The sequence below is a fragment of the Azolla caroliniana genome, unplaced genomic scaffold (genome assembly GCF_043228905.1).
Source record: "Azolla caroliniana isolate FFs.n. ecotype wild unplaced genomic scaffold, voAzoCaro1.0.p SCAF_1, whole genome shotgun sequence".
In the NCBI taxonomy this organism is placed as follows: Eukaryota; Viridiplantae; Streptophyta; class Polypodiopsida; order Salviniales; family Salviniaceae; genus Azolla; species Azolla caroliniana.
The window spans coordinates 9387843-9401324 of record NW_028230436.1 but is presented as its reverse complement, the minus strand read 5'-3'; the positions used below and the strand labels follow the sequence as shown (position 1 = coordinate 9401324).

General features: G+C 35.2%; 1 non-coding gene across 1 annotated transcript; it reads left to right on the top strand.

The window, feature by feature from the left end:
* The first annotated feature begins 13149 nt into the window (after positions 1–13149).
* On the top strand, positions 13150–13222 carry TRNAA-AGC (transfer RNA alanine (anticodon AGC)). Its single transcript has one exon. It is a non-coding gene; the product is annotated as a tRNA-Ala (tRNA).
* The last annotated feature ends 260 nt before the right edge of the window (positions 13223–13482 follow it).

The window sequence follows — 13482 nt, the reverse complement described above, 5'->3', positions numbered from 1 at the left end:
CAAACAGGACTATTTTATTGGGCTTCCACTTAAACTTATTATTGATTTGTTTACTTATCTAAATGATAAATTCGTTATTTCATTTATTTTTTAAATAATATTTATTTATTTATATATTCATTTGGTAGACGTGCACCCCTCTCTATCACCATCTCCTTTTTTTAAAAAGAAATAATTTGATTTATAATCTCTCTCTCTCTCTCTCTCTCTCTCATAACAATATCTTCCAAATTATGGTTTCTACACTACACAACAATAAACTCTCCGTCAACATGAAACACACTTGATTTCACCCCCTCCTCTCACACACTAACTCGACACGTTTATATCCTTGACCAATCGTTCGGGGTATGCCTCCTTCCTTACCTTATAGACCACATGCACCAAACCTTAATACTTACAAGCACTAAAAGTTCAAACCATAAACAGTAGACATAAACCTTAACACAATCAATAACCATTGGCCGTGGACCTTGCCCCATAAAACTTAAAATCGGAAGCCTTTTGACTAGTAGTACCTACCTATTGTGGACAAGGAAGTATAGATTTTTAGTAGGTCTTTGTCTTGTTGAATGAAGAAACACACGAGTGTTTCTTTTTTAAGACAAGACCAAGTTTCTTTTCATGATACGTGTTTACAAACAAGATATAAAATGTTCTTTTCCAAAGGATACAAGATATAAAAAATTACAAACCCAAGTTTTGAATGAGTAATTTTTCGACAATGAACTACAACCTTTTTTAAAAATTGTACTACCCAAGGTCGCTCTCTGTCTTTGTCATGGCACGACAAGGGCATGCCATAGAATATGTCATCCATGAAGACACCAACCATATAAGAGGACATGCAACTGACAATGAAGATAACAGATGCTTCTCCCTCTCCCTCTCTCTTTGAATGAACCACCGGATGACATGGTAAACTCTTTTAAAAGTAGACTAGGTTTCCTTTCCATGATAGTATTTTACAAACAACTTGCAAAACACATTTTCACAAACAACATACTAAACCTTTATTTTAGAAAAGCAAATATTGACGCATAGAGATTCAACACATAATCTTCCCTCCAAAATTAAATGGAATGAATGTGCTACTCATTGCTTGGAAGAGGGACCAAGGGCTTAGTATGTATTTGAGAACACATGCAATGGAAGAGAAATCGAATGTTGGACTATCCAAAAAAAATCTTTAACACATTGGTGACATTTCTGATTCTCTGGGTGGCAATATGCCTAAATCCTCCACTTGGAAAGAGTTTAAATATCTAAAGTTGTCCCCTTATGAAGTATCCTCGAGTCAAAATACAAATACCAAAATGCTCCAACAAGTCATTGGCTATGCATATTTTTTCCTAAACAAGCGTTCCACCTTTCTCACTTTGAATTTGTTTTCACACATTTTCAACTCGGACCTATCCCTTCACAACAAATTATGCTTTCCCAATTGCAACATTCATTAGTAAAATTCTTAATAATTGAGAGCCATTAATAAACTTCATACACAATATGTGAAAATATTTCACATTGTGCGCCATTGGAATCACAAGCCTGATAGGCAACATCGGATCTATAAATTTGAGTTTAACATAACAGAAGTAACTCACATCAGATTAAGTTGTGGCCATGTGCATGGACTAACAAAGAGCCTTATGTCACGAGGAAGATTAGATAAGATAATTAGAGTGGTGTTTGTGGAGTAGAAATTGAGGTTCCTTGGGAGAACTTGTAGTATCCATTGGCAACAAATCTATGTTCTTTCAATTGGCAATAAATCCATGTTCTTGTATCTACTCTAAAAGTCTCAAAAGGTTGGTTGTGATAATTTAGTCACAATAAACTACAACGTGACATGGCAAATCAATCCAGATGCCAATAATAGGAATGAAGGTGCTACAACCTCCAATTAAGCAAACATCATGTATTTAGACAATAGAAAAAAACGCATCTACAATGTGAATGTGGATTCCGTCAATAAGATGTTGGCATTAGTGCATTTCGACAATGGCTAGTAGCTTATTACATGGATCATAGTTGAAGTAAAAAATGCGTATTCTACTTTTACAATGCATTTTAGACTGTTTTGAATGACGCTGCAACACATATTGTACGTCTTAGAACTACCATTTTATAATTTTTCATGTATTCTAGGTATTGAGCATATTCTATATATTTAACATTTCAAAAAACTTTAAAAACTTTAAAATTTTTTTAAACTTTAGAATTTTAGAAGTGCTTAACATATTTTAGATGTATTTAAAGTATTCTACATGCATTCTAAGTATTTAGAAAAAGGTAGAATACCTTTAGAATACTTAGCATACGTATTCTACGCGTATTTCTGCCAAGTATTCTACAACAATGAGATGGATCATGGTTCATCGTGATTATTGATGATGTTATGAGGAAGGTATGGGTGTTGACTTAAAGGACAAGGTTGAGATATTTGCCATGTTCAGGCGTGGCTTGTTTATACATGAGATGAAGAAAGAAGTGAAGTGGAAAACTCTAAGGTGGAATAATGGAATGGATTTTGATTTCAATGGTTTTATGTGCACCAGGATAAACACAAGAAGTTGGTTCCAAAATAAAGAAAATTTCATTTTCTCGAGTATAGACCCTATGCAAAGTTTGGTATTGTGGGATTGAACTTCTAAAATAGTGATTCATTGTTTCCTAATATGCTAAGCACAAGATCAAAAGATTCTACTTCATGTGAGATCATGTACAATGTAATGGATGTGGATGTGGATGTGGAAATATGTGTAAAGGGAAAGCAATCCATTAGCAACATCCAAATAGATGAGCCATATGGTGACTAGTGATTGATTAGAGTGGTCCATCCAAATGTTCTTGGAGGAGGAACAACAATGGATTCAAACATTTTTATAAAGGATTTGAAGAGATGCCCATATCACTAGAAAGGATCTCAAAGTATCCTAACATTGCAAAATTTAACATATCACAAGAGATTCAAGTGGATGATTTGCTAGGTTATATGGGAGTGAACTTCAAACATACAATCACGTCTATGAAACAAGTTTGTTTTGGGTAATGACTATACATGATGTTGTCAAATGGAGGAGAACCATCCAAGTAAAGAGACACTATGGGACTCCAATACATTGTGAAATGGGAACTATCAATGAAGAGAAAGATGAAGTCATTTCATAAGAATTAGGCTAATGATTAGGCACCATACTCCAAAATAATTGGGGTGTTATGTTACGTAACCAGATATAAAAGCTACATACACATCCAACAATCTCAATTGAAGTACAAAGCATTGTCTATGATCAAAGGATTCAAGTAGTGACATGTAGTAGATTTTTTATAACATGTTGTCCTAGGTCATAAAGATGATGAAAATGGGGGATGTTTATGATCATGGCAAAAGAAGATTGATGTGGTACAATCTTCCTCAATAGAGACCTCAAGGAGCCCATATGGCCGGAAAGGAATGTTTTTAAATAAGTTAATGCAGTTTACTCCTAAGACAGGAGGAGCATGGTCACCCTCTCTAAAGTGATTGTTCTTGAATGACATGAAAACACAAAGGCGGAATCTTGCATCCAATAGTTTTTTGTTAGGAATGATAAGAGTGTGGGATGCGATTAAATCATTTTTGTTGAAGGACAAACCTTCCACATGGGATGCATTACTTAATCAGCCTATGCTTGCCAATTCTCTATTTCGGGATAATGCAGGAAAAGCATTGGGCATGCGAACTCACCTTGCTTGGGGTAAATTGGATAATGGGCCAGCTGCATCTGTAAGAACATGGACTCAATTTCAATAAATGTCACAAGAAGATCGACTTGCACATCTACAATCAGTTCATGGTGCCAAGATAATGACAACTACCATATCATCAGCATATTCTTTGTTTTTTACAACGGTTACCTTCCAACCCATGTAGGAACATTTATGGTTTGGATGCTTCACAAATGATACATTGATGGATGTTAAGGGCGTTTTACCTAATGGGTGCGTTTCTTATTTTGAGGTCCTAGACAACAATAGATTGCAATCTTATACCTTTCATTGCGTAACAGGACTTGCGAAGTGCACCAGCCAGAGTGGTTGCTAAAACTGGAAAGAAACGGATCCTTGATCCTTATCCGTCAATTGCTCATATGTGTGATATCTTGTGGTTACACGCAAATGATCATGTTGCAAGATTAATATGGGATCTGGGGGGTTGGCTTTGGTCACACTCCTTGGGGGAAAAGATTATAAAGGTCCCCTTCTTTCAGTACTCAGTAAAACTTGGAAAATCATTACTGCTCTTTCGGAATGTAACGATGCCAACATCTTAGACATTGGACCAATTGGGGTGTCTCAACTTTGCATTTGAGAACCTACTAGAAATGGATCTGGTGATTCAAGGGGCCAACTAAATTTATTCTCTTTCGATGGTTATTAGTGCATATAGCACTACCAGTTGATCATTCATTGAAAGGGAATGTAGCGCCCAATTTGCGGTAATGTGGCTTTTGCCATGAACCTCAGGAAACTACCAAGCATGCCCCATGGTCTTGTCCATTTCCCCAACAAGTATGGAAGAAAGTTATTTCTTTATTCCTAACAATCAATGTAGGTTGCCTATTCTCATGGGGATCATTGATGTGGGGAGTATTACATTCCAGCTTGATGGTGTATGAGGCAAACGATGTTCATGAGGCAATGACAATACATAATAGAAGATTGATATCAGTTAGTCCCTTCCAGCAACCTCAAAAGCAGGTGCGATCTGTCAAGATTTGGAAAACAATGACCACAATAACATTATGGGCATTATGGAAATATCGATGTAACCGAATTTATGATGCGGTAGACATTCATCTCTTAGATGTCCTATTTGAGATATGGGAGAACTTGCTGGCAATAATCTGTGGCCAGTATGATAATATGAAGGGTTCCCTAGATACTGTCACGAACAAGAAAAGGAAAAAGCTTCTTCACTTATGGAAAAAGTTGCCCCTGTTTACAATGTCAACTCAAGAGCTTCAATGGGAATATCGACTTCCATGGACTCTTTCTTGAACATCTTCTACAAAGTTCGATATTTGGTCCTAGGATTATTTTACATCATTGTATAAGAAAAGTTGTAACCTCCTTGTTAGCTAGGTTCAAGTTGTAGCCTTCGGGCGTTTTTTCTTAATACTATTGAAGAAAATCCTTTATATAAAAAGAAAAAAAGAGGAGCCCATATGGCCAAAAATGAGCAATTGGACAATGGTATCAAAGTTTGACTCATTCATGAAGTCAAAACAATTTCGTCACAACAAAAGAGGATTCTTACTTATGCATCAAGCAAAATTTTGATGAAAGTATGACCTTAACATCTAGTAAATGGATCACATATTTATTGTGTGGAAGTTTAATAAGAATATTAAATTTCTTAAGAAGAAAATGAGCTAGAATTTTGAGATGAAGGATCTAAAAGGAGTGGAACATATACTAGGTACGTAGATCACTCAAAATAGGATGAATTTGAGAATTGACCTATCTCAAGGTGTATATCACAAGAGATCGTGAGTGGTCCCACATATTTAAATGGGTCAAGCCTCTAAGTATGTCATTCTAAATATGCTTTAGGTTGAAGAAGAAGGATTTCCAAGAGTTTGGATTTGCATAAGAATAGATGTAGAATGGGCCATACATGCCAGCAAATAATCGATATACTAGGTATGTAAATCACTCAAAATAGGAAGAATTGAGAATTCACCTTACTCAACGTGAGTATATTACAAGAGGTCACATGTGATCCCCTCTATAAAGGGGTCAAGCCTCTAAGGGTGCCATTCTCAACATGCTTCAGGTTTGAAAAGAAGTATTTCAAAAGGAATAGATGTAGAATGTTCTATACTAAAATGACATCAAAAGTTTGATGTATACCATGGTAGGCACCAAACTAGACATCACACTTGCATGCAAGTGGTTAGAATAATCATGTTAAACCAATGTAAGGTGCATTGAGGGTTAAGATAATCATGTACCACTTAATTTGAACAAGGAATCCTTGTACGTGCCTTGAAGTGGCAAAATCATCCATAGTTGGATTTTTTAATTTTGACTATGCCAATGTTGATGCATGTTTTCTAGTTTGCAAGAGGAGATCAAGGATTCAAGAATGTATGACTTTTTTTACTCTAGAAGTAGAATATGTTGCACTTCGTGAAGCATGTAAGGAGGCATGGTAGCTTTCATGCTTGGTTGTAGAGAATGGAGTGAAATGCCATATTGCATTGTCACGAAATTTCGCACATGTGTGAAAAGGGATATTGAGACCACCAGGGGAGATGAGATCGGTGATTGTATTATAATTTATAACTTTGTAATCTTCGTATTTATCATCTTAAGTGTCTCTAAACTTCCTTTAGATGTTGTTGATGAACTTTGATATCAGTTTTTTAAAATGTGTGTGTGTGTGTGTGTGTGTGTGATTCTACATGTAAATGAAATTGTTTGAGTACTTGTATAAGTGTGTATGTTCAAGTGCCTTAGTGTATAAGAGTATTTATGTAATTGCCTTGCTTATGTGCTTGTATGTGTTTGAACGAGAGTGTTTGTAAGTATATGTGAAATAATCTGTTTGTGTGTGTGTGTGTACCTATGCATAGAAGTGAGCAATTGTGTATGTATGTGTATGTGAAAGGCGAAAGGGGGGTTGGGGTGAGGGGAGGTCATATGATGTGCATGTGGTGTGTCAACATCAGTTGTCAATGTCAATTATCGGCGTCAACAATGCCAATAGCAGTCGTAGAAGCAATAGCAACAATAGCAAACTTGTTGCCTTCCTTTGCACGTTTGCTCCTTGGTTCCTTCCTTCTCCTTTCGCTCTATTACTTATTGGCAAGCAACAAACGAGGGGACACATGTCGTTTACCCTTCCTTCTCTCTTGTGAAATGGAACCATTGTTGATTCCTAACAAGCATCATCTAGTTGGCAAGCCAGCTGAACTTTGGCATGGTGTAGCGCGTTCAACTCTCTACACTCAAAAAATTCTTGCTCCAATATAAAAGTTGCTCTAGTGTTCGGATTTCTAAGTCGAAAATTCCATTTTGATCATCTCGTTTTTGTCGACGGCTTGGATTTCAATGTTCTTGTTGAGGATGAAAATTTATGTTAGATCTTAAAAGTTTTGAAAAGTTGAAGAAAGATACAACTAAGGCTAACAACCTCTACCCCTAAGATGGGTGTATGTATTAAAGAAGATGAAATGTCCATTCAGATTTGTGATAAAGCTATCAATGAGTTTCGGCATAGAATGTATGATCAACAACCATGTTACCTCTTGTCACCATAGGCTTCTTATGCACCCTCTTGTATTTCTTTATCAAACCAAGTTTCGGTAGAGCCTCCACATCGATTGTCTAAACATTTCCCACAACAATGAGTTCTCCTGCTCCTTTTATATCATTATGGAGCTCTGATCCCAAATAACTTCTTTCTTTTTTCCCCAAAAAATCACTACTTCACATTAGTTAGCAAACAAAATTACATCATAGAACTCTCAAAATTCCTCTCAACAGCCCTCACTCTGGCCTTCCCACCAAAGCGGACATAGTCCCCACCTCATTTTCAACAAACGTATCCAAACAACTCCAATAACCTAGTTATTTGTACCATAACTATACAAATTTACAACACCTTATAATGGGTGACACTTTTAACATGCACTATTGTTTTTCTCTTCCCATTCACTTATCCTTATCTTAGCAAGGGGCCTAGTGCTAGCAAAACATTCCTTCTAAAAGAAGTAACAAGGTTTGAACGTCTAACCTTATTGTTCCACACTATAAGTTTCACCACTTGAGCTACCTTATAGCATTGATTTAAAGATTCATTATTTTATTTGAGATTGGATCAAGAAGAATAAGTTTACAAAAAAAATATCATAACATAAGAATAATTACAATAGCATAACATAATTCATTTTTTTGTAACAATAGCATAACATAAGAATAATTACACACATAGAGTTGGTGGGAAACAACCAACTTGAGACTTCTAATATATAAAATTATCCAACTTGGACCCGATATCCTCATCAAGTTTTGAGAGGGAGAGAAATTAACATCAATAAGGTAAGATACATTGTAAAGACATTACTTAGTTCGTTTATTTATTTCTCCATGCCATGCAAGACCAATTAGCTCTCTTTCAATGCATCAAATAATATAATGTAGACCTCTCAACGAAGAATAATATTTTTAGTCCATAAACATTTGGGCAATGTAGGCTAGAGCCAATCTAAGATGCTTGAACATTATACGTATGGGTTGTTGCAACCATTTCCCGTTTTGATTGTCTACAAAAATCCATTTCTCTCGATCAATTATAGATTTATTGCCTTCCAAGGATTTCAATTCTATTCTCACAAGATTGGATCCACTCGATAGGATGGCACTTTTTTTTCATTCACACAAGTCAATCTTTAAGAGACCACAAACCTAGTTAGAAGATATTCTTTTAGGCATCATGATTTCCCATATGACATTATGAGAAATCATCATCAACACAATTCATTTCAAAATTTTGTACGCACATGCCCAAGTTGCTCACAATTGCCTTTAAACGCTCTTTTAACTATCATCTATAAAACAATGGCCAAATCAAGTACAAAAATGAGACGTTAGAGTAGTATCCTTATTACTTCATCAACTACGAGGAAGATGATTAGGTTGACTTCTTACATTTTGCATAATTTTGCTACTATAATTCATTACATTCATCTATTGTATATACTCCACTCTTCACAAGCATAGTTTTTATGCTCACTAGATTATATTTAAACATCCAAAAGTCTCTAGAAATGCTTTTGTTGAAAATCATATAATGCAACTCAAGAATATTCACATTCAAGAGGCAGTGGGTTACTCTTGTTGTAAATAGTTAGGTGAGGATTATGCTGTTTTGATTATGGTTGTTCTTCGATGTAATTCTTTTGCTAACTAATGGGAAGTAGTGTTTTTTTGGAAAAAAAAATAAATTCACATTCAAGACCTATTTGACCTCGTGTACAGTGCTTAAGTCATACATAATAGAATGTAGTTTCACATTGGGGCTCATGTGTAGCTAGTGTGATGTAATAATGTGAAGAACACCATGTCATGTGACAAGTTCAATCACTTATCATATCTGCCCAAATCAATGATGTGACATTTCATTTAGATCTTCCTTCATGTATGGGTTTCCATTTAGTCTTCCACATATTACCATTGGAGGGATCCTTGTTCTTCTATGGGAAAAGTACCAAGATACCCCTGGATGTTCGTCTATTTACCAGAATGCCCCTAGAAGTTCTAAATTTACCAAACTACCCCTCTGCGCAAAACATTACACTTTGTAAAGTAATTATACACTCAAATCTACAAGCCCTATTTACCAAAGATGGAAGAAATGGACCCGAACTAGCCCTATTTACCAAAGATTTGAGTGTATAATTACTTTATTAAGTGTAATTTTTTGGACATAGGGGTAGTTTGGTAAATTTGGAACTTCCAGGGGCATTCTGGTAAATAGACGAACTTCTAGGGGTATCCTGGTACTTTTCCCTTCTTCTATTTCCACTCTAGATTAAACTGACCAAAGTTTGAGATTGAAGGTGTTTTGGACACCATGATAATGTACAAAAAGTTATAGTATCTTGTTGATTGGTTAGATTATACACTTAATGATCTAACTCACAATATCCTAACTTTTGTCAAATACTTTTCCTTGACAATATCCACATAAAATCAAGTTCCATTTTGTGCATTGAGACTTGTGGGACTGATCATCACAGGGGGATAGTGTTGTGAGCATATAAATTGTCAAAGATTGCAAACAATGGAGAATTTCGACATAGCAAAATCAAATGGATCAACAAAGATACTAGGTGACAATGCTCTATGTTATAAAGAAAATGTGATCTCTTAACAAACATATCAAATATCAACTCGATAATCAAGTTGTCATGACACAATCGAGCAATGGGGAGGAAGTGGGCACATGAATCTTGGATTTAGACAACTTACATGAAGCTAAGAAAGGATAAATGTGTTCACGTAAAGGAAGTAGGTGAAAAGAAATATGAAAAAACCATGCTAGTTGAGTGGGTTAGCGTAAATCTGAACTATTATAAAATGTTTTTTGGTTTGATATGCACAAAGAAAAACAAACTTAAAAATATTAACTCTTGTACCATATGAAAGAGAATGGTTGGGCCATTTACAAAGAAGTCGAGATTGGGGTAACTTCATTTATTTTAAGAATGATCTTGATTAATGGAAAATTTTGTGTGATTAATTTTGTGCTCAACGTGGGGGTACTAGTGAAATAAGAGCCAAGACAGAAGAGAGAGGTATTGGTGAGATGAGAAATCTAAGAATAAAGAGAACTACATGAGAAGAGGCTTAATGGTGAAAGGTTAACTAGACTCGAAGGGACCTAGTGGCAAAATAAGAACTAGGAGTGATGAGATCTAGTGGTGAGAGGAGAGCTAGAAGTGATGAATCTAGAAAATGTGGCAAAACCAAGAGGGTGGTTCTAAACTTAGACAGATTTCTTGTCTCGTAGTTCAACTTCATTCCTAGCCATTTTTGCTTTTGGCTCTCGTTCCGCTCATAGTTTGGGTTTCACCACAAACTTGGGTTTTCACTCCTAGCACTCTTCTTGTCACTTCTCATTGAAAACTCTCTCTTGTCGTTAGTGACTTTCTCTTCTTACCATTAACTCTCCCTTCTCACTAGTGACTCTTCCTTCTCTCCAATAATGATACACACTCTATTCTCTCTTTGTTAACACTCTTTTCTCGTTGGCATCTTGGTTACTCTCTTCTAAGTTATAGTTTCTTCTCGCTCTTGTAGCACTTCTCACATTGTTATGCACATGTTCAACACAATTTTCTTTAGTTAACCAATGCAATAAGCAAATTCTCTCTCTTCCACCCCCCTTCATCTCTCTTCCACACACGTTCTCCTCTCTTACAGACACTTTGCAACAATGCAATCAATGGTATGTACCAACTTCGAAGTGCATTGGCCCATTACCTCCCAATGATCTGATAAATTACTTTTTTGCTTTTATGTAGATGCGTCTCTATGAGTGGTTTTGAATTTTTCTTTGCATTTTATTCAATTCTGGTTAATGTTAAGGTTCAATGGTAGACGGAACCTCACACTTGGATTCTTTAACATTCACTAGGGTTCTATTTATATTTGATAAATACCCTAATTTACTTATATTTAGTTTCTGTATGATAACTACATGTTTTTACATTTTATATCAACCAAGCATCTTCCTAAAAGAAACATTGATATGCATAATTAATGTAGATATATATATTAATTAATATGTACTATATTTGATAATACAATATTAATATAAAATATATATTATGTGCATGGCATGATTTGCATGTTCTATATATATAATCTACACATTTTATTAAATACTTTAGAGCACATTATATTGTCGAAGATTATGACTAATCAACAAATTTATTAATTGCCATTAATATTAGCCATGCCATCATGTGATGTTGAGTATTATTCTTTACATATTTGCTTCCATGTGATGCAATATGTTCCCGAAGGGAAGTGATATCGAGTGGTGTAAATTATTTTTGTTAGTGAAAAACATGGAAACTCTATTGTTTGAATTACATACTCTCTAATGATTCCATGATATGCAAAAGTTTTGAATCAGTTTATATGTCTATGTGATATATATATATATATATATATATATATGAAATAGGTGTTTTTTGTGAATTGTTTAAATGTTATGTAAACCAAGACTCAAATGCATAATATACTCCATATACTCTTCCTCTTTATTACTTATGCCCTTTTCCGAAGTATTCTTATAGCTTGAAGATGCGTTATGGAGTGTTCAAATATTCTTTGATAGCTCTCTTATGTGAAGTTGGAAGAAAGTAGAAGACCTCATTATCTGTAGACACTAGAGACGACAAATCTTGTTATAATGTATTTTTGCCAGTTACAATTACAAAAAAACGGATCAAAACCATACACATTTTGAAAACTATCAAATCTTATGCATTTCCTTGGTTTCCATTAAATACATCCCTAGTCGTGCATACATGTATTGTATTGTGTGTGTGTGTGTGTGTTTCCATGCATGCACGTACCAATATGGGTGAATTTCTAAGAGTATTTCAAATTTCTTATATGAATCACCTTTTCTCAATCTACAAGAAGCACATGAATTTTTAGATGATTGTTTGGTAAATGAGGGGGAGTAAGCCATGTTACATGAACTAGGTGAATGGAAAGCATCTAGTTCAATATGGAATGGTTTCTTAATTCTACCTTTCCTTATTGGGGAGATTTAAATCTCCCGTGCTTCAGCTCATAAATTATTCCTAACATTCATGAATAATGCAAAAGATCATCCAAGCCTTGGGTTTATTTGCTTTACAATGGGTTGAAAAATCAATCGCGCAAAATTCAGTTGTCTCCATTTAGAAATTGAACAATATCATTCTCTGTGTACATACATATTACATATCCTAGGAGGCAATTTTTTCCAGAAATATTTGGTTTCATTTCACCTATCAATACTAGAAAATAGAAATGTGAATTCTTAATACCTATGCACACATCCACATGTTCCATGCGACCATACACATAATCCCTTTTAGGTCATTCCTCAAAGTTTGGAGCTTGTAAGAACCCCTGCGGAAATTTGTTGTGTACTCACGAGATTGACATGCACATTAAGCCCGCCCCGTGGCTTGAAAAAATGAAACAAAGTCATGTGAAGATTTTGGGGGAAATTCCACACCAAGTGATTTTGACATGTCTTGTGTTCCATAAATACAACTCTATAAAAGTAGCTTGCATTAGGTATGGAAATGGAGATGTAGGGCGTGTATCTACACCATATAATCCCGGTTATGTGTCCATGAATTTGGCATATAAGGATAAAAACATACCTCTATACAATCAATTTAAGAAGAAGAAAAAAGAATTTCAAAATTTTGGTATTGCTTTCAATCATCCAGTCATGGAAAGTGACCCTTAACATGCATCATCAAACCCATTGCTCGATAGACGAATACATTACATTATTAATGTTTCAAACCACATCTCCATGTACCTATATTAAATAATATTGGATTGTAAAGCCTACAAGATGGGGATGTAGCTCAGATGGTAGAGCGCTCGCTTAGCATGCGAGAGGTACGGGGATCGATACCCCGCATCTCCAATTTCATACATATTGTGTATACTACTTTCGGGAATGCTTTTAATTTTGTCCTATGTTTTACTCGAAAAGGCCTTATTTGTATCAGCAACCATTAAGGCAAGGCACTCTATTATGACCTCATTCTCCAATTGTTTTGCTTTTTTCTTTTTTCTTTTAGCCTAACTAGCTTAAACCAAGATAGAGAGTTTGGCTCTAACATGCGGAATTTCCTTATCAATTCATTGATGTGGTTTTCTAAATAACCCTGATGGGGCAACTCT